General features: G+C 42.2%; 1 protein-coding gene across 1 annotated transcript in view; it reads right to left on the minus strand.

The window, feature by feature from the left end:
- The window catches only part of pi15 (peptidase inhibitor 15), a 39,054-nt gene that overhangs the window by 12,042 nt on the left and 3,499 nt on the right, over positions 1-23,513 (minus strand). The window lies entirely within an intron of this gene.

The following is a 23,513-nucleotide window of genomic DNA, read 5'->3' on the forward strand; positions in this document are numbered from 1 at the left end:
TATTGAAAATTCTATGATAATGGCCAAAGAAATTATCCCACCTATAGGTAACTTGCAGATTATATAAAACACTACATTACCAGATTGATTAGTTTAGTGTAGAGATATACCATGGAAACCGGCCCTTCAGCCCACCGAGCGATCCTGTACACTAGCACTATCCTACACACTACAGACAATTTACAATTTTACTGAAGCCAATTAACCTGTATGTTTTTGGGGTGTGGGAGGAAAGCGGAGCGCACGGAGAAAATGCAGGTAGTCACAGGGAGAATGTACGAACTCCATGCAATCAGCACCCATAGACAGGATCAAAACCGGGTCTCTGGAACTGTAAGGCAGCAATTCTACCAGTGCACTGCTGTGCCATCCTCATTGATACATGGGTCATGTATTCTGAACATCTATGTAATCTTATCCCATTTTTTATTATTTGTGCTTAATCGCAGTATTGCCGTGTGGTACCAATAAATGATACTCTGATGGATATCTCTTTTCTAATTTATCACTTGACTCTTACCATTGGTTGACCTTGATTCCTGTAATAACATGACTCAGTGTTGTAACATTGTTTCAACACGTGCCAGTCAAATTACCTTCTGAGACATACACCACTGACAATTTTTCTCTCACTAGTGAAATTTCCAGTGACCAGGAGGCTTATAAACTGTATGTATTATCCTTGAAGTTTAATCAATGAATTTTCGGTTACACCCTTCAATGAAATTATTATCCTCAAAGCACTCGCCTGGAAAACCTCGAGCTGGATCAACCGTCAGTGATGAAACCGCGAGCTGGATTGACCGACCGCACACACACACACACATCTCAAAGGCAGGGGCCAGGGAAAGCAGGGGAGCGCTGTCTGAAATTCACACCCGCGATGAACAGGAAGGTAAAAGACGGCTGCACAGTGTACGGTGAGTCCTTTAGAGAGTGCGGAGGGGGGGGGGGAGAGAGGGGGAGAGAAGTGGAGAGAAGGGGAGAGATGGGGAGAGGAGGGGAGAGAAGGAGTGGAGACACTTCTAAGAAGCCAGACAACTTATAATAAAGTTTAGCGGGCATTTTAATTTTCTTGGTTATGAAAACTCCAATGAGCCAATTAAAATGCCCGGTCAGCGAAGGAGATTGCCTACGGCTGCCCTCGACTGCCCATAGCGACATAGCGACCCCACTCCACTGCACTACGAGTTCAAAAGAACCATGCCGACCAATTTTTACTTACGGAAAATATTTCAACATGCTGAAAAACATTTCTTGACCAAACTGAGGCCACGAGTATGCGGGAATTTCCCTCGAGCATGAAGGAGAGTTCCAGTGATGTAATAGGACCACCTTGGAGCACGTGTCGACCATGCTGCGAGTTTGAGTCGAGGGCAAACTCTTCTAAACTCGCAGATTAGGTCGCCGCAGTGGGACAGCCCCTTAATGATGCAACCAATTGACTGGACAGCAAGAAAAAACAGTTTGGTTGATTGAAAAGTAACTGGCTGGAAAATAAAGGGATGTAAAGAAGATGGATCCAAGGAAGTAGAGGAAAAGTTTAATTGCAAAGATGTCCACGAAGGCGACTCTGATGTCCAACAGATATCCATGAAACCAGCAGTCTGGGCTATATTACAGTTCTAAGCTTCCACTGCAGTATGCCATATGTTGGAGGCTTCTAGTATGCAGAATTGTAGGCTGCATTATGGAGGCTCCCATGTTAACCCTTTGCGAGCAATCATGATGCAATCTTGGCTTTATGGAACCTGGCTTATAAACATCAACAAAAACTGAAAATGCTGGAAAACTCAGCAGGTCAGGCAGGATCTTGGAAAGCAAATGGTTCAATGTTTCAGTTAATGTGATCCATAGGTCCGAAGAAGTGTCAGACCCAAAACTGGTTGTTTGTGTTTCCATAGATGCTGCCTAACCTGCTCAGTTTTACCAGCATTTGCAGATTTTTGTATTTACTGGCATATAGACTGCCCTTTCTCTTTGTGCTCGATACACTTCCTTAACTAAGAATCTTGCTCCTGGACTAATCTCGGTCTCTGGCTGACAACCCAGTGTAAAATGAAATGAAGATGTTTCTTCATTCTGTTTTCCCCTTGGTCTTCCAGCATGTTGTTCAGGATGAAATTCTTAGCAAAAAAGCTGAAGGATGGGGTTGAAGTGAAGCAAGCAGAGTTGGGGGGATTGTGGTCAGGCATGTGAGAGGGTGAGATGTGACAGGCAGCAAAACATAAGATGTGTGTTTACACCATCTCATTGAAGAAAACATGGGTTGTGAGGAACGAAGGATGTTTAGGTAGAAGAGGCACCACTGTCTTTAATAGATTCACACATGCAACCAGCCATAGACTCCAGTTGTGGATGTGATGTACTCTCTCTATCAGTCTGAATCAGCCTGAAGAAGGGTCCCAATCCGATACATGCATTCCCTTCACAACTGTTGTCGAATTATTCCAGCAGTTTTTGTTTTACTCTATCTGTAGCCATCCCTGCCCATACCATTTGCTGCTGCTGGCTCCAATTATGCCCCACGTTCTCCTCCAAGAGAAGGGAAAGTGCGATTGTGAGGATAACATAACATGTTTAGTTAAGGGAAACAGTCTGATCACTGCCAGCTCTATGCTGAAGTGAAGATAATGAGCAGCCAGCACGGATTTGGAGCAAGGCCCTCACAGGGTCAAGTCAGTGCAAGTTAATTACACAATACCATCCCTGCGTGTGCTTTCCAGCATCATCCAAATCAAACCTGCTTGATTCTAGTTATTAAAGAAAGAACGCATGCACTACACCAGATTTTAAGCATCTGAATTGGGGCAAAGATAAAGAAAATCCAAAGCAAAAACCCAGACTCATGTGAACACCATTCAAAAGCAGTGAAAAAGCCTGCATGCTATGCTGCTTCAAGTTTACAAATGCAGGAGTGAGTAACTAAAATAAGATATGGATTAAATTCCAAAAAGGGTGTGTTAAATTTGTCTGCCAATACAGTTTTGGCCATATCGTACTTTATGAGTCATAAGAAACCTGGAAAGTTCATAACTACACCAGTAATTGTACTCCTGGCCTCACAACCTCTTGCAGGGCCATGAATTAGAAACACATTATATTCCTGAAGATCTGTTCCTCCTCAATAGATCTTGAACAAAACATGCACTTTCCACATAGACACTATAAAAATGAATCGTGTCTTACCTTACATTGTTCTTCAGGGAGACTATTAAAACCAGTAATTATAACCCAAACAATTGCTTACCTTGTTATAAACCAATAGACAGATGCCTGGCCTTTAACCACTGGGCTGCCCACTAAGGCTTGTAATCTTAAACAAGTTTATTTGATGCACTAGGATTGTGTAGCCTATGCTATTCTACAACTGCATGTTGAATTTTTGCACTTGAAATATGAAACAAGAAGACACAATAAACACACTTAAGAATGGAAAAACACCAGGACCAGACAGATTCAGTAATGAATTTTATAAATGTGTTTACGACATAGTTACACCACGTCTACAGAAAATGTATACATACGCTTTTAAAGAACAAATCTTACCTGAAACACTAGCAGAATCAACGATCACATTAATACTTAAAAAAGATAAAGATATAGAAGAACCAGACTCATATAGAGCTATTGCTTTGTTAAATACGGATCAAAAAATATTAGCGAAAACACTAGCTAGAAGACTAAGTCAATATGTTAGTAAATTAATAAATGAGGATCAAATGGGATTTATACCTAAGAGACATTCATTTAATAACCTGAGACGTCTGCTTAACATAATGCACTCTCACAAACCTCAAGAACAAGAGTTATCTATCATTTTATTGGACGCAGAAAAAGCGTTTGATCAAGTGGAATGGGATTATATGATTAAAGTATTGCAAAAATTTCAAATGGGAGAGAACTTCATCGCATGGATAAAATTATTATATAACAAACCCACGGCTAGAATATTAACTAATAATATACTATCTACGAAATTCCAATTATCAAGGGGCAATAGACAAGGATGTTCATTATCACCGCTGTTATTTGCTCTGGTAATTGAACCTTTAGCTGAAAAAATCAGAACACACCCGGATATTTACGGTTATAATAAAAAATATTCAAATAACAAAATATCTTTATACGCAGACGATGTACTACTGTATATCACAAAACCCCAAATCAGTATACCAAACATATTAAATCTAATTGAAGACTTTGGATCTTTCTCAGGACACAGAATAAACTGGAACAAAAGTGAAATTATGTCGATAAAACCGAAAGACTCAACACATCTCTTGAAATTCCCCTTTAAAATAGCCACAGAATATTTAAATATTTAGGAATTGAAATCACTAGAAACTATCACGCTATGTTTAATGCCAATTATAGTCCCTTACTTAAGAAACTAAATAATCTAATCAAATTCTGGAAAACGCTCCCGATGTCTTTAATAGGTTGAATAAATGCTATAAAAATGATCTTTTTACCACAAATCCTATATTTATTTCAATCAATACCTATATATCTTCCAAAAAAGTTTTTCAAAAAACTACTCAGACATTACAAATTTTATATGGGATTATAAATCCCACAGAATACAAAGAGCACACCTTAGTAAACCAAAAGAGATGGGTGGTCTAGCGCTCCCTAACTTTATGTACTATAATTGGGCAGTAAATATTAAAAATATGATTCACCTGCTGGACAACTCTGCCCAGCAGGTGGACTGGATTGTAATGGAGAGAGAGGACTGCTCTCCGTGTAATACAGGAGCGACTCTCCTCTCACCAATGAATCTGAATAACAAAAATTATAATAAAAATCCAATGATACATAGCACAATTAGAACTTGGAAACAAATAAAACAGAATCTAAAATTAAGAAATCTATCTCTTTTAATGCCAATAGTCAATAACCCGTCGTTTAAACCTTCAATTATAGATAAATCATTTACACAATGGGAAAGAATGGGAATCAAAACGCTCGGGGACTTGTATGAATTAGGAAAATTATTATCATTTCAACAATTACAACTGAAATATAATTTGAAAAATAATCAATATTTTAAATATCTTCAAATCCGTGACTATCTGAAAAAGTACACAAAAGACTATCATAACATGCCCCCAGACTTATTCGATGAAGCCATGAAGACAAAGGCTGAATCAGCAAATCTAATATCATACTTATACAACATTATTTTAAATATAGAAATACCTACAACCGATGGTATTAGAAGAGACTGGGAACAAGAACTAGCTATAAAAATTTCAAAAGAGAGCTGGGATAAACACTTGTGCATAAATGCTCGATCAACGTACGACATACTCTAATTCAATTCAAAACATTACATAGACTATATTACTCAAAAACTAAAATAAATAAACTTTTCCCCAATGTCTCACCAATTTGTGATAAATGTCAGTCACAAGAAGCTACCATAGCGCACTCTTTTGTTTTTTGTATAAAAATCCAAAAATTCTGGAACGAAATATTTGAAATCTTCACAAAATTAATTAAAATAAAACTTGTACCAAAAGCAGAATGGATCATTTTTGGAATATCGGAAGGTAACCCCGAACTAAACGTGTTTCAAAAGAACTTACTTAATTACGGGCTAATAATGGGAAAAAAGCTTATACTCAAATTTTGGAAAAATGCTCCAATACCAACAATAAAAATGTGGATTTCAAACATGTTCGAAACACTACACTTGGAAGAGATGAGACTCCTCCTAGCAGGCAAAGCAGACCACTTCCAAAAGATGAGGCCTGCATTTATGGAACTATTACAAGCATAAGGTGCAATAGTAATTTAAAATATAAATGGTACCAGGATCTGGTAACGGGGGGGTAAAAAAAAACAAAAAAAAAACACTAGTGATATCGTTTTTTGCGGAGTTTTGTGTTATAATAGAGCGATTGTTTTTCCTTTTTTTCTTTTCTTTCTAGGGTCTATTTCCTTTCTTTACTTCCTTCTCTAACTTCTTCCCTAAGGGGCTTTCTTTTTGCACAACACTTTCCTGCACCCACGATTCTTGCTCACTTTCCTTACTTCTTTTATTTCTACCTTTTTTAAAGCTCGAAAAACGAAGTGGTACAACAAATGTAATAAGATATATGTGATGTGTATTACTGTAATTTACTGTACTTCTAATAAAAAAAAGACCCCGACCCCTCATTTATTCACTGTTTCTCCACTTCCATATAATTTGTCTATACTTCTCCCTCAATATCCTTTTTTTTAATGTAGCTCCTTCTTCCTTTTCCTCAGTTTATTGTCACTTTTCCCTCATTATTCTGGAGCATTTCTCAGTCATTTCTCACACTCCTTTGCTTTATGTTCTATGTTTTATACAATAAAATAGTAAGATTAAACGAGAATTTACCAGTTTGAAGTTTAATCTGTATTTTACGAGGAGTTACGATGAGGGATTACGTGAAGAGCCTGCTCAGCACGCATGCGCGGCATACTTCAAAGCAGCGGTGTGGAATCACAGATAGACACAGTTATTGAAGTAAACATAGTAAAGACAAGGAGACATCAGTTTATCAGTTTGATCCATATTATTGAGGGTGGGAGCGGAGGGCACGTAATCCCTCATCGTAACTCTTCGTAAAATACAGATCAAACTTCAAACTGGTACGTTCTCGTTTAATCTTACTATTTTACTTCGGAGTCACGTGAGTGATTCCGTGAAGACTTCAAAGCTCTGTGATTTCAAACCGTGTAACAGTTACTTCACGCACTGCCGAAGTCCTTGATTGATTGTTATCGTAATCAATCAATGAATCTGTTTGTAGAAAAACACAATGGTATTTTTTTTTTTTTTTTTTTTTTTTTTAAACAATAACAACAAAGAAATTAAATTGCTCCCCTGGGCTTAAATTAAATATTTGCAGTCTGTAAAATCTTTCCTGCAAATAAAACAGGTTTTGCCAACGGCTTATTATAAAATTTCTGAACGGTCTTTCCCCCCACCATCCTGCTGCAGCTAGGATGTGGTCTATAGGCACGTCTATTCTTTTAGCCGTCGACGTGGATGCTGCCCTGGTGGAATAAAATTTGTACATGTTAGTGTTTATCCCAGCAGTTTTAAGCACCTGCTTGAGCCATCTCGCAATGGTTTGGCTCGTCACCCGACCATAAGGTTTTTTATGACTGACCCACAAGGCTTTTCATCTCCCTCGAATATTTTGGTTGTGTCTATGTAGGATAGTAGGTGGGTCATGGCACATAACCGTGGTTCTGGCGGGTAAGCCCGGAATTCCACAACTGGATTAGGTGTTCCTGGTCTGCTCTGTTTGATCAGTCCCTGGATAACGACAGAGATCTGGTCTGGAGCTGTGAGCATGCTGTCCAGTCACAATAGGTGTAGTGACTGGACCCTCTGTGCAGATACAAGTGCCATCAACATGAGTGTTTTGAGCATAAATTGTTCCAGGTTGAGGGATCTGGCTGGTGGCCATCCCCTGAGGTATGTCAGGACCACACTGACATCCCATGTATGGGTGTACCTTGGTCTAGGGGGTTAGAGTTGTAAATACCCTTCATTAGTTTGACCACCAGCGGGTGGGACCCCATGGCCTGTTGTCCTGGAGCTGGTTTTAAATAGACAGGCAGGGGACTTCTAGCTGTGTTGATGGCTCTGTAGCCGAGTCCTTCATCGTGGTGAAGGTTCGCCAGGAATTCCAGTACATTGGTAACTGTAGCGGTTGGTAACTGTAGCGGTCCCTGTATCCAAGCAGTACTTCTCCCATTTTTTGATGCTGGACAAGTGCTGTTTTTTAGTGGATGTTCGGAGGGATGCTGACATGGTGTCGACGGTTTGTTATGATAATCCCAGTCCCAGAAGTGGTTTGTGCAGAATCTGCAACCCAGGAGTTTGACCTTTTCATGGCACGGGTGGCTTGTGCCCGACACTGGGTGTTAATAGCTCTGGGTCACTGGGGAATACCATCGGAGCTTCAACAACCATGTCATGGAGTATTGGGAACCATGACTATGTAGGCCAGTCGGGTACTATCAAAATACCTGAAGCAGAGTCCATTTGTATTGTGCGTAGTCCCCGACTGATGAGGCAGAAGGGAGGAAATGCATAGAAGAAGAATTTCCCCAATCCAGCGCGAACGCATCTACCGCTGCTGCCTCAGGGTCTGGTTCCCAAGCGACATACATAGGTACCTGGTGATTTAGCCTTGATGCAAATAAATCGATATCTGGCATGCCATATTGCTTGATACCTTTTGCGAAAAACGTGACCTGGTGTCTGCCACTGTATTTAGCTTACCTGGCAGGTAAGTTACTAATAGCCAAATATGTCTTTGGACACACCATTGCCAAATTGTGTTGACCAACTTGTCGCATGATATCGATTTTATGCCGCCATATGGTTAATGTAGGCCACCACTGTAGTATTATCTATTTGTAACCGTAGATGCAAGTGATGCATACTTATGCATATGCTGTTAAACCATAAAAGTCACCCAACATCTCTAGATAATTAATGCCCAGTGTAAGTGGTAACGATAACTCTGGGTTAGTCCATCTACTACTTGTGCTGGATATAGAGTTAGTTGCTCTGCAGCCTTGAGCACTGGCGTCTGTTTGGATAACTGACGTAGGGTTAGTGATGATAATAGGCTGAAACTATGCCAAACGTTTTTTGCCCACCACTGTAGTTCTGATATTGCTTCAGTGGGTAACTTCATGACACGATCATAATGACCTGTATGTCGTTTTTGGTGCAAAGGTCCGAATTATGTAGCCGGAAATGCTGCTACCATTTTCCCAATTACTCTGTTACTTGTCGAGTAGTTGGTAGTTTGTTGACCATTACTTTGTTGCATGATTGTGCCAATTCAACTATTTTGTCTCTTGGCAATGTTACAGTCACGTAGACTGAATTAATTGTGAAGCCCAAGTAGTCCATGATTGTGGATGGCTTCAACTTAGATTTATCTGGATGTAAGACAATCCCAGGGTTTTGAATAACTATTTGGTAGCTGATACAGCTAACATAGTCAATTTTATGGTTTTGCCTACAATTTAAGATATCATCAAGATATGCCATGACAATATGTTTTTGTCTTCTGAATATTGCCAGGGCTGGTTTTAGTGTCTTGGTGAACAATCTTGGGCTGATGTGAACCCATTGGGTAACGCTTTAAACTGCTATAGCTGCCCCTTCCAGGTAAATTTCAGGTATCTGCGATGATCCTTGTGAATGGTACTAAATAGTAAACATCTTTAAGATCAATGCTTGCCATGAAGTATCCTTTGGAATTTAGTTGTTTGGCAGTAACAACCGTTTCCATTTTGAAATGTATATACTTAACAAACATATTTAGGGAAGTTAAGTCAATGATGATGCGACATCCACCATCTTTTTTTTAGGTTTAGTGAATATATTTGATACGAATTGCAAGGGTTCAGGTTTTCCCATGATACCCTTTGTAATTAGTCTCACCAGTTCAGCTTGTCCCTCTCGTTTCTTTAACGGAGAGGGGAAAATACCCTCTGGGGTGAATGTTGACCTGGTGGCAATTTTTCTAGTATGAATTGTATTTGTATCCACTAATGCCATTGAGTATATACCGATCACCCGTGATAGACTCCCATGTGTTAATATTACTCTATATGCTGGTAGGAACCAGACCCACCTACCTCCATGGTTATGGGTATTCTTCTGTTTCCTGCCGGTCCAACGAGTGTTGCACGTCGTCTGACATGGCGGTGACGTTGGGAGGTGGCACATTTTCTATGGGGTCTGCTCTGGGCCCTGGTCTAAAAAAAGACTTTCGGTGATAGAATGCGGACCCCGAGCTTTCATCAGTCCCATATGGTAGACGTCGACTGATGGACACGATGGGGTGCTGCTGCGTAGGAATTATTGTTTTTGGTTTGCTCGTCCCGGCCCTGCCCTCATGAGACCGAAAGTATTTTAAAACCCTCTTTCATGTCCTTCATATGCTGTGTGAGGTTTTTGCCAAAGAGCAGTGGGTCTGGCTCAGTGGCTGGGGTATGCACAACCCCGCAAATGTAGGATTTTTATGGCAGGTCTTATGATTTGTTTACGAAGGTTGTGGTCATCTCCGTATTTGTCCACGGAATGAGGAAAACGATGTGATGGCTGACGTCAGGCTTTTAACGGCCTCCTGCACGTGGGGTTTCCATGTAGCGGTCCACCATACCTAGCAGCTCTTCCTGTTCCTGCACCCCTTGCATACTCCCGAGATCTTCAGCCATCGTCCCCTGTTATTAACCAGCCCAGTCCTGGTCACCAAAGCTACCCTCGGGTAAGGAGGAAGCAATGGACAGTGCACAAGGCACTGTGGAGGGAGTGCCTGAACTCTCCCTGCGAGAGCGCCCCTCACGAAGCGCGTCTCGCTGGAGCTCCTGCTCCAAGAGCCGCTCCAAGCGGCTCAGGCGGCTGTCTCCCCTCCCCGTGCGGGTGGAGAGACGTCCCCGTCCGACAAGTCGGAGCCACCGGCCGGACGCCTCTTCTGTGGCTTTACTTCCAGCTTGCTGCTCAGGCGCTAGCGGGGCTGGGCTCGGCACGGTGTCTGGATAGCGGAGCGCCGGGTAAGCGGTCCTACCGCCTTGTTGCTGCCCCCCCTCAGATGGAACGCTCCTCCGTGGAGTCGAGCGGGGGACAGGTTTGTCTAAGAGCCTTTCTTCTCTGCCTGAAAGCAGAAGGCTCCCTGTGAAAGAAAAACCCGACCTCAGCTTACCTGACGGTCCGTTCTTTCACTCCCGCCTGACTCCCGCTGCGCCGCTGTTGCTCTGCTGAACGTAATGCCGCGCATGCGTGCTGAGCGGGCTCTTCACGGAATCACTCACGTGACTCCGAAGTAAAATAGTATATGTTCCTTTCAGCCTGAAAACATATTTTAGCCATTAAGCAAGTAATAGAGTCATCTGAACTATGTCACCAAATTACTTTCCAAAACATCTTTAAACACTATGTTCTGAATCTGATATTAAATATTCAATGGAATTGAATTTAAAATGTAACCATATCCATGTTAAAATATATTTTTAAAAGGACAGTTTCTTCTCAGCTATTATCAGGCAATTGAACCATCCTATCACCAAATAGAGTGCGGTCCAGATCTACCATTTATCTCAGTGGAGACCGTCGGATTATTTTTAATAATAATTTAAAAGGGTTATTCCCTTTATCCTGTATCAGACACTGTGGATGGCTTGATTGTAATCATGTATAATCTTTTCGGTGACTGGATAGCACGCAACAAAAGCTTTTCACTGTACCTCAGTACATGTGACAATAATAAATTAAACTAAATAAACCAAGCTAATATATAGCAAATTATCCCAAAACTTGACTATTGTGGAACAATGCAAGTTTAGGAAAATATTTGCCTAAAATAATTTTACACTGACTTTTATTTCTTGTATGAGTTAGACTTGGGTAATGGCCACCCAGCTGCAATGTAGACAAGTGTCCTTGACAGGGAAAAATGCATAGGTCAAACCAGGTCATGTTAGGCTCAGCAGGTAAAAGTGTCTAACGTCAGGCAAATCAGAAATCCACTGAATGGCTGCAGTCAGGACTTACGTAGCCTTGGACCGAAACGAGTGTCAGGCAAAATGTGGTCGAGCCAGTTAATAACTCTTTGTGCAGAAACTTGAAAAAGCATGTTTAGTTTTGTTAAGAGATTCAGCATGGAAACAGGCCCTTCAGCCCACCGAAACCTCACCAACCAAGAATCACCCCATACAATAGTTCTATATTACACACTAGGGATAATTTACAGAAGCCAATTAATCTACAAACCTTTTAGTCTTTGGAGTGTGGGAGGATACTGGAGTACCCGGAGAAAACCCACGTGATCACATAGAGAACATACAAATTCCTACAGAAAGCACCCAAGGTCAGGATCAAAGCCGGGTCTCTGGTGCTGTAAGGCAGCAACTCTACCACTGCACCACTGTGCCGCATGTCTGAAGAGGTGGTTGTGCAATGGAGATGGAGCGTGTAACGAGGTTGACATTGGTTATCTATTCTATTCATCTGTCATCTCATTGTATACATCTCTAGCCGATCACTCAACATTCACCTCTCTTTCCATAATTCAGACAACATCCTGGGAATCTCCTCTGCATTCTCTCTGGAGCAGTCACATATGTTCTATAGCGTAGTGACCATAACTGCATGCAACAGTCTAAATGTGGTCTGACTGGTGCTTTGTAAAGTTGCAACATGACCTCCCAACTTTTATCTTCAATGCCCCAACCCATGAAGCATGCATTTGTATTCTTCACCACTCTATCTACCTGTGCTGCCACTTTCAGGGAACTATAGATTTGAACCTAAAGGTGTCTCTGTTCATTAACTTTGCTTTGTGGACTACCGTTTGATGTATATGTCCTACCCCTATTTAACTCCCCCAAAATGCAAATTCCATCTACTAATGATCTGTCCAATTTTCTACCTGATCTTTATTCTGCTGAAGCCATAGACAACCTATCTCACTGTCCACAACATCACCAAATTTTGTGTCCAGAGGATTACTAATCATACTTCCTACATGTCGTTAATATATCACAAACAACAAGTCATCAGCACCATTTCTTGCTGATCACAGACTTCTAACCAGAAAAGGATACTTCCACCATTACCCTCTTCCTCTTTTCACCAAGGTAATTTTGGAACCAATTACTCAGTTTACCTTAGATCCAATGTGCTTTCACCGTCTGGATCAGCCAAAAAGGTGGGACTTTGTCAAATGCTTCACTAAAATCCATAGTTCATAGACAACCTCAGTTTCTTCTTCAAAAACTCAATCAAATTAATAAGACAGGATTTCCCCTGTACAAAAACATCCTGACAATCCCTGATCAGCCACTGCCTTTCCAGCAGTACATAATTCCGATCCTTTAGAATTTTCTTATTATCTTCCTATTACTGATGTAAGTCTCACTGGCCTACTTTATTATGATTTCTCCTAGATTTCTTTCAACTTGCCAATAGAGAGCTTCTTAGTCGCACATGTGGTAAAGGTTGGCTGCACCCCTTTTAAGATACAACATGGAATAGTACAACACAGGAAAAGGCCTTTCAACCACAATGCCAATTTATACCAAACATGCTATATCTTTGATTTTGACTAATCTCACCAATCTATATCCTTAAGTTCATGTGCCTGTCTAAATACTTCTTAAATGAAGTTATCATATCTGCGTCTAAAAACCTACCACTCTCTGTTTAAAAAACTTGCCTTGTGAATTATCTTTAAACTTTCCCCCTCTTGCCTTAAAGCCAAGTGCCCTAGTATTTTGCATTTCTATTTTGCATTTTCATCAGAAGAAAAGACTACTGGGTTGTTCCACTTAGGCGACTGCCAGGGACTAATTTTAATGGAATTCACCTACAACACCTGGCGACAACCTACGACAGCACCTACGACAACCCATGACAACCTACGACAACACCCACGTCAACCTACAACAACCTACAATCGCAAAAATTGTCGCCACTGTAGCAGAACATTTTTCAATATGTTGAAAATTTTGCAGCAGTCGCCAGTAGTCGCCCATAAAATTGCCTAAGTGGAACAGGCCCATAAGTACGCTAACTCTGCCTCTTATAATTTGATATACTTCTATCAGGATCCACCACAGCCTCTGACGCTCTAGAGAAAACAATTCAAGTTTGTCCAGCCTCTCCCAATAATTAATACTATCTAATCCAGCACCATTTTTGTGAACCTCATCTGCACCCTCTCCAAACTCGCTACATCCTTCCTGCAATGCGGCAACCTAGGCTACACACAAAACTCCGTTTTGGAATGTACAATTACTGCCACTCCTCTTCGTGTTGTTTAATTGCTCCTCATTGCCTTACTTCACGTATGAAAATGTTACATAGAACCACTTATTCCCTGAGTTTACTGGCACTTCAGTCAAGTTAAGCACCAACTTTAGACTTTAGAGATGTAGCATGGAAACAGACCCTTCAGCCCACCGAGTCTGCGCTGACCAGTAATTACCCTGTACACTAACACTATCCTACACACTATTTTACCGAAGCCAATTGGCCTACAAACCTGAAAATAGACACAAAAAGCTGGAGTAACTTTACCTGTACGTCTTTGGAGTGTGGGAGGAAACCGGAGCACCTGAAGAAAACCTGTGGCTCTTGTCTCCTTCTATTAACCCTATGGATGGTCGCTGACCTCTGTTGTTCGTTTTCAAATTTATCTCTGTCTTTAGAGACTCTTATTCCGGATATTTGCAATATAGAAACTGCTTCTCCACTTTGGAACTGTGAGGTGTGGCCAATTGCTCATCAACACAGGTGCTCAGATATTACAAACTGCAAACTCCAAAAACCATAGTGCTGTGGAGTTGAACATTTGCTTAAACTGAAGTAACCCAATTCTGAACACATCTCAGTGTGTCTTAGCACCCATCAAGAATGAATTTCCAGTAGCTTTTTTGCCCTTGCACTCTTCTGCAATGTGGTTATTTCCCATTCCCAAATAATAAGATCAGTGGTGGGATAATTGCTAATTTCCTGGCCTCATTTTCATAGTGTCAACAATCCATTAGCACCATTCATGACCACAGGTGACAGTTTACCTCTCACAGTGCCAGCAAGACTGGGGGTCAGGAGGGACTCAGGGAAAAATATTCAGAAGGCAGAATAAACAGTAGCACATGTACTCCTGTGGCTTTAAGATGAATCCAGAAGGAATGCTCCTGGAAGTCTTGACTTCACAAGTGGTAGGGAAGAACTTTTATTTATCATTGATGTAGTAATTCACAATCCAGTTTGGCAGAGGGGCCTTAAACTTAGCATTGAGCCAAGAGGGAGAGGACAATAGTCAATGTCAGCAAGAGGAATGAGCTAGTTATTGACTTCAGGAAACATGATGGAGTACATGCCTCAATCAGCATCAATGGCACGGATATGGAAATGGTTGAGAGCTTCAAGTTCCTTGGTGTTAACATTACCATAAACTATCTGCCATAAACTAACCACATTAATGCAACAGCCATGAAGGCACATCACCACTTTTACTTCCTGAGAAGACTGAGGAAATTTGGCCTGTCTTCAATGACCTCTATAATAACTTCTACAGACGCACCATAGAAAGCATACTGTTGGGTTGCATCACAGCTTGAATTGGGAACAGCTCTGCCCTGGACCACAAGAAATTGAAAAGATTTCAGAAAAGCAGCCGATATAATCAAAGACGTCCCATCCCAGTCATTTATTCTTCTTCCTACATCCAGAAAAAGGTACAGAAGTTTAAAAGCGCGGACTACCAGACTCAAGAATAGCTTCTCCCCCTGTTGCCAGGCTTCTGAACAGTCCTTCCATAACATAGACACAAAAAGCTGGAGTAACTCAGCGGGCCAGGCAGCATCTCTTGAGGTAAGGAATAAGTCCTATTCCTTTCATTTTCTTCAATGACCCGCTGAGTTACTGCAGCTTTTTGTGTCTATCTTTGGTTTAAACTAGCATCTGCAGTTCCTTCCTACACACACAGTCCTTCCATAAGATAGGGCACTGTTTGATTCATATCTACCCCATTGAGGACATTGGACTTTGTCTAAGGATCTGATGCACTACAATACTGAGAACTATATTCTGCACTCTGATTTTCCCCTTTGCTCTATCTATTATTGATTGATTGATTGATAGACTTTATTAATCCCCTTATTCAGGGGAAATTCTGATGTTCTTGCAGCACACTAATAAAAATACAACACAGTATTCATGAAGAAATTCAACACCAAAACATAAAAACATCCCCCCCACAGTGATTCCCACTGTGGGGGAAGGCACAAAGTCCAGTCCCCATCCTCTTGTCCACCCAAAGTCGGGCCTATTGAGGCCTCCACAGTCGCCGCCACGGCGCCCGATGTTCTCGCCGGGTGATGGTACTCCAGCGTCGGGTGAACCCCCAGCGGCTTGGGGTGCCAGGAACGGCCGCCTTCCCACCGGAGCCTGCGGCTTCCTAGCCAACAGACCACGCCAGACGGAGCTCCGCACACTGGTGATCTCGGCGGGATGCAAGTTCAACGTCGCAGCTGGCCGCTCCGCAGAACCGCGGCTCCACGATGTTTTCCTCGGCGGTACCAAGCATACTGGAGTCCCAGCGCGGCGACCCAGGAAAGGCATCGCCCGCTCCACGACAGCGCTCCAGCGCTGCGCCGCCGCCAAAGCCAATGTTGTGCGCCGCCGCCGACGTTCTGCGCCGCCACCAAAGCCGATGTTCTGGCCAGGTCCCCTCAGGGAAACGTCGCTCCAGGAACCGCTGGTAGGCCGCGAGGACTAGTCGAAGACGCTGCTCGGAGGAAGGCAACCCGGAGGGGGTGCTGTCCTGTGCATGGCTGCCCAGCCAGCAGCTGTCCATCTTTTCATCTCTTTTTTTAATTTTTAGTTAGTTAAAGTGTTTTTGTTCTGGAGGTCTAGACTTTTATATGTGGGGGGTGGGGGGGGGGGGGGGGAAGGGGGAAACTATCTTTTAGGGTCCCTACCTGGTCGGAGAGGCAGCTTTTCTCCGGGCTGCAGTTTCAACCCGTCCTCGCGGCCTACCAGCGGGCCTGGAGCGGTGTTTCCTGTTGGGGACCTCCCAGAACCTCGGCTTCGGTGGCGGCACATCGCTGGAGCGCTATCGTGGAGCGGAGCGGGCGATGCCTTGCCCGGGTCGCCGCGCTGGAGCTCCGGTGAGCTGAAGACGGCCGAGATAAACATCGCGGAGCTGCGGGTCTTTGGAGTGGCCAGCTGCGGGCGGCAGCGCTGAACTTAAACATCGGGAGCATGGGATCTCTCGATGAGATCGCCAGTGGAGGAGCTTCAACCGGCGCGGCCTTGTTGGCTTCGGAAGCCGCGGTCTCCGGTGAGGGAAGCGGCCGTTCCAGGGTTCCCATGCCGCCGAGAGGATTCTCCCGCGCCGGAGCACCATCACCCGGCGAAAACGGCCTGGAACATCGGGCCTCCTTAAAGGCAACTGTGGAGGCCTCATAGGCCCGACTATGGGTGGACATGGGATGGGGACTGGACACTGTGCCTTCCCTCATAATGGGAACCATTGTGGGGGGATGTTTTTATGTTTAAATTTCTTTATTATTGTTATGTCTGTATTCTTTCTTTATGTCCTGCATGGCAAGAAGCATTTCACTACACCTAGGTGTATGTGACCAATAAAATAACCTTTGAACCTTTGAACCCCTCCGACCAGGTAGGGACATAGAAAAGCAGTTTCCCCCTTCCCCCCCCCCCACCACCCCCCACACATAAAAGATTTAGACCCCCTGACTGTACACTTAACAAACTAAAAATAATAAAAAAGAAGGGAAAAAAACGGACAGCTGCAGGACAGGCAGCCGTTCAGGACAGCGCCTCCTCCGGATATACTTGCGTTTGAACTGATTATATATCCATGTATGATTCATCTGATCTGTTTGGATGGCATGCAAAACAAAATTTTCACTTTGCATGTTTTTAAGGGTTACAATTTTAATTCAAGTCATGGTTTAATCTGCAGCTGCCCTCAAATTAATTTTAGTCTAGAACATCCACTTTGCAAGTTATAAATTTGCTTATGTCCGCAAGCATAATGGTTAATTTACAAATGATACACTGGAGCGACAAAAGCAAATCTTATTTTATTACTGTTGAAGTTACATACAATCTAAGTTTAAATGTAATTTAGCTTTTATAAAGGTGTTGATAATTGGCCTTGATGTATTGATCAGTACATACTCTTTGAAACTCTGCAATTCAACAGTTATTGCCTCCTTTACATTTGATGTTTTGCCCTTTCTGTTTCTCCTCTTGTTTCTGTGACCTTGTCAACTATGTCACCTCTAATGGTCTGTTTTCCTACTTCTGTGTAAACATTGGAACCTCTGTGAGAAACAGTTATAAATGATACTGGTGAAAAGCCAACATCCTTTCCACCATCTGTTTGTTGGTGGTCTGTAACTTTCCAAAGCTGCAAGCCAGCTGCTGATGAATGGTGATCATTGGCAGTGTCGCTACAATCAATCCAGTTTACCGCTCTTCAATTTACCTAATACACACTGGATACAGCAATTTCAATTATTTTGTTTTTAAATAGGATAAGGAGTTAGAGATTGTAATCTCAAACTACTAGCTGGTAATTATGTAGGAAGGAACTGCAGATGCTGGTTTAAACCGAAAATAGACGCAAAAAGGTGGAGGAACTCAGCGGGTCAGACAACATCTCTGGACGGAATAGGTGACGTTTTGGGTCGAGACCCTTCTTTGGTCTATTCCTTTTCTCCAGAGACACTGTCTGACCCGTTGCGTTACTCTAGCTTTTTTGTGTCAAGCTAGTAATTATAATTGCTGATAATAATCTATTATCCTAAACAGATGTTTTCATCATTTTAACCATCTTTGTTTAGAGGCCGAGTGGTGGACAGAGAGACGGGAAGAGGAGGAGCAATTGGTGGCGGCGGCAGTGAGGAGTGGACAAAGCCACCGGTGACAGGAAGAAGCAACAGCTGGTGGGAGGGGCGGAGAAGGAGCGAGCGCGTCTTGTTGGTGGAGGCAGTGCGAAGAAAGCTCTGTTGCCAGCTGCTATAATGTGAGCTGCAACAACAGCCATGTCACCAGACAGCCAGGAACCTAGATATGCAGGGAATGGAAGGATAAGGATCACATGTAGGCAGAGGAGATTAGTTTAACTGAGCATCATGTTCACCAAAGGCTTTGTGGGCCGAAGGGCCTGTTCTTGTGCTGGTCTGTTTTATGTTATATTACTAAACACAGGGGTGATGGATGAATGGTACGGATTAAATTAGTTTGGGATAACTTTAAATTTGCAGCGTTCAGAAGCGAACAGGAAGGGTCAACTTAAGAAGCAACATAAGAAGTAGGAGAAGGAGTAGGCCATTTGGTCTATCAAGACTGCTCTACCATTAACTAAAATCATGGGTGATTTTCTATCTCAGCTCAATTTTCCGCATTATCTCCATGTCCTTTGATTCCCTTAAAATCCAAGGTTCTTTCTATCTCTGATTTGAATCAACTGAATGACTAAACTTCCACAGCCTGTCAAAACATAGAATTCTAAACATTCACCAACTTCCCCAGATCAATTAAATATTGAAATTTGATATCCAGTTAATGGCATCTGGGCCAGCTGAGAAGATTTTTTGAAACCTTCATACAACCTAAATAAAATCAAATACACCCCTCCAGGTCTACAATTAGTCATTTGGCCCATTAGCAGCACTTTATATGCAGTTCCCAATATCATTGGTTCCCCATTGATATAATAATTGGGCATATCTTGCTTGCCCCATATGGACATTGCTCAGTAAAACTTGATATTTGCATTGCAAGCACAATACCAAACATTTGATGTTCAGATGTTGAACCAAGTTATTATTGAGAATGAGAGGTCAGACAAAGATTCTGACAATTCAAAGACCACTGGAGCAGCCAATGAGTAGGATTTGAAATGCAGTGCTCTATGAAGCTTAACAAAATAAAATTAAGGAGAACCTGCATCCTCCTTAGGTATTGACCCTTGCAGGAACAGTAGAACTGTTGTAGGTACAGGTTTGTGAATTAATTGACTTGGTATAATTGTAAATTGTCTCTAGTGTGTGCAGGATAATGTTAGTGTACGGGGATCGCTGGTTGGTGTGGACTCAGTGGTCAAAGGGCCCGTTTCCACACTATCTCTAATCTAAACTGCATTATTTTCTGAATCTGCATGTATAATGAATCACCACCATAAATACCCTGAGCTTTAGAATCATATTAACCCAGCTAACATTGAGCTGCAAAACAGAAGTGTTCTACCAGATCTAGATTGATACAAAAAACATTATTTAGACAAATGACCACCTCTACCGTCTGACTGAGCCGAAGCTCTTTGCCGATCATTTTCTAAAGAAACATGAGCCTAGAAACTCATCACCAGTGCTGAACATGCTGCGTATATTGACAGCAGCACATTGGAATAAATTTAATGTGGGAGGGGAGGAAGCTGGTGCTTAGTACAAATTGCTGCTGCTATTATATCGTGTGCATAAGGCTACGAACTGAGAATAAATAATCAAAGCAATTTGACAATCTTAGAATGCAAGTGAAATACCGGAGTAATTTTATGGTGATCCTGAGATATCCCATGATGTTAATTTTATTCAACAATCTTAAGCTAAGAGTGAGACGATGTTAAAAATGTTTGAACAGAAACAAATGGATACGCTATGAAAGGCACAGATATAATCGTCCAAAATGTCCTAGCTGTATGCCAAGACCGTTATTGGGCTTATAGAATGCTTAGGAAACCCATCATATCTCTATCATATCTCTAGTATATCTCTTAGCATCTCTTAAAACGCTAGAAATCTGTTCTAAACAAGTTTCAATAGATTTGTTTTATTTTGTTAGTTTTAACAACACCCTTTCAATAGGACCAATGTCCATTCATCTGATGGTGCTCGCAATATTCTGTGGCATTATTGCACTATGGTAGTCAGACTCACAAAGCAGCTCAATACGCTCTCCTACATGAACATGGAAGAAGCAAAATGCTTAACAGCTTTGAAGTAATCTAAATATTGCTTTCTGATTTCTAGCTTCAATAATATATTTTTCAAACTGTTGCTTATTCACTACCACCCCAATCAATGTCTCTTACAGTGCTACAGATTCACACTGTCAAGGCACTTTCACACAGAGTCTGAAGATGTTATGGCAGGTCCCATGAAAATATACACTCAAAATGCTGGAGTAACTCAGCGGGACAGGCAGCATCTCTGGATGGAAGGAATGGGTGATGTTTCGGGTCGAGACTCTTCTTCATGAAAATAAGTTGTAATGAGGTGGGTGTAGAGTCAATAATAATATTGAAGCATGACAGCAGAAGTTGGTGCTGAGCTGTGTGCTGCCATGCAATGAGGGTAACATATTGCCTGACACTCAGAGCCTGAATCTTCTAATTCCCATCTCTTCCTAAAGGGTTTGCAGCCTTTCTGTGTAAGGGCTGCACTCTTTGAGAGGGATGCTACCCAGCTGCAATGCACTGTCTACCTTGCTTCCGGCACAGGACTCTTCTGATGGGTGATCCTTTAGGGAAAAGGAAACAAACTCATCAGGCTGAAATACTGCAACAACAGGAAGTGTTGGAAATGCAGAGTTAATGTTTCACGTTGAAGCCCCTCAGATATAATTTGCTTCACAGGTGGTGCCTAGCCTGCTGTGTTTGCAACATTTTTCTGTTTTTACTTTGTATTTCCAAAATCATCATTGCGATTGTCTGAATTATATTTAGACTCTCTGAAGGTTTTGAGTAAATTTTCTCAGCTGACCCAGATGTCATTAACTGACTATCACATCTTAATATTTAGTTAATCTGGGGAAAATGGTGGATTGTTCGATTTCTATATTTTGACAGGCCTCTCTTTCCCACCACAGAATCTTTACAATGACTGTGCTATTTCTATATTCAATTTTCTGAAATTTCTCTGCGCACTTTTAGAATACGCACCTTGTGCTATCCACTTAATGTGCAAAAGAATATAAAGCAAGTTAACATATAGAAGAAACGTGTCCGGTCAACATGCTAATTTGCAGTGGCAACATCAGAGCAACATATATAATGTACACACATGGCATATGATAGAAATACAGAATAATCAACTGATCAATGTCTGCTGAAAGAATTAGATGAAGCATTGAATGTTCTTTCTCATTGTATTGCTGCTGACATATTCATTTCACTTGCACTTTATGTGCAATGTGACGAATAAACCCGTATTGTATTGTATTGTATTGTATTGTATTGTATTGTATTGTATTGTATTGAATGTTGAGTAAGTTGATGGCTCGAGAACAGAGTTCATGGTGTAAATTTATGAAAAAGATTTTGATCTATCCAGTGTTTAGTTGCAGAAGACTTCAACTCATCCAGTACAAGATGCCGGACAAAAATTCTAAAAGATCTGGCAGAATTGGATGGCACATTGAATTTGGATATTATCACATTGGAATCTCATATTGAATGATTAGATAAAAGCCCGAGGTCAGATCGCTGAAAGAATGCAATGTGAAATAGGTTCAGAAAATTTCAGTTTAGTTCCAATGAGTGGAAATCATACGAAGCTTCTCACAATTAAACAACATCTCTTCAAAACGTAGGCATAATTATTATTTTTTTACATCACATTGCCCTGAAGTCAGCTACCAAATTGCAGAAATTACTGTTTACAAACTGCAAGTGTGGTTAATTAATTGTTGTTAATGCATCCAGAGCTCACAATAAGAAGTATACACTCAGGTTATTTGTCTAGGAACCTCCTCCTCTTCTGCAGAGATGTCATCGGTGATCACTCTTCCAACAATGAAATAAAAGTTAATTTAAATGTTAAAGTCAATCCTTTCCTTTCAATGAAATATTTTGCTTAAAATAAGGAACGATACAGCTGTAAATTCTAAGGCCAACGAAGCACTGGGAGCTCTGCATGACGCCATCAGTGAGTTCCAGACCAAATATCCTGATAGCTTCATTGTGGTGGCCGGGGATTTTAATCACACCAGCCTTAAGACTGTGCTCCCAAAATTCAAGCAATATGTGGATTTTGAGACCAGGGGAGAGAACATCTTGGACTTGGTTTATACCAACACCCCAGAGGCTTACAAGGCAGCCCCACGCTCTCACCTGGGCCACATTTGAGTGTTTTTAACACCAGCCTACAGACCTCTGCAAAAACAAGTCAGAGCGGAGAGAGAACACACCAGGGTCTGGCCAGAGGGAGCAGCCTCAGCACTGCAGGATTGCTTCCTGCACACTGACTGGGATGTGTTCAGGACAGCTGCATCCTATGATGACCTCATCAACATCGAGGAGTACGCAGAGACTGTAACCAGCTACATTGCCAAGTGCACCGAGGATGTCACTAACATGAAAACCTTCACTGCACGTGGAAACGAAAAGCCATGGATGACAGCAGAGGTGCGCTCGCTGCTGAGGGCTCATGATGCAGCCTACAGAGCCGGTAACGCAGCCGCTCTTCAATCTACCAGGACTGCACTGGAAAAAGGAATCAGGGCAGCGAAACGTGCCTACGCGGGAAAAATCCAGGGACACCTCTGTGACACAGGAGACACCAGGAGGATGTGGAAGGGAATCCAAACACTGACGGGGTACAAGGCAAGGCAGCAGGTAACTGACACGGACACTTCTCTCCCAGATGAACTGAACAAATTCTTTGCACGTTTTGATGCAGCAAACACCACACCCAAGGGGAGAGCCAGCCCCTGCTTACAAACCGACCAGCCAGTCCTGACAATAGACCCGATGGACACACGGAGAATCCTGTCTAAGGTCAACCCGTGGAAAGCAGTCGGCCCCGACAACATCCCAGGACGTGTGCTCAAGGAATGTGCTGAGGAGTTAGCAGATGTGCTAACAGACATCTTTAACATCTCCCTTAGTCAAGCCATTGTCCCCACATGCCTCAAAACTTCCACAATAATCCCCATAGCGAAGAAACCAGTTGTT

Source organism: Amblyraja radiata, chromosome 4 (assembly GCF_010909765.2).
Source record: "Amblyraja radiata isolate CabotCenter1 chromosome 4, sAmbRad1.1.pri, whole genome shotgun sequence".
In the NCBI taxonomy this organism is placed as follows: Eukaryota; Metazoa; Chordata; class Chondrichthyes; order Rajiformes; family Rajidae; genus Amblyraja; species Amblyraja radiata.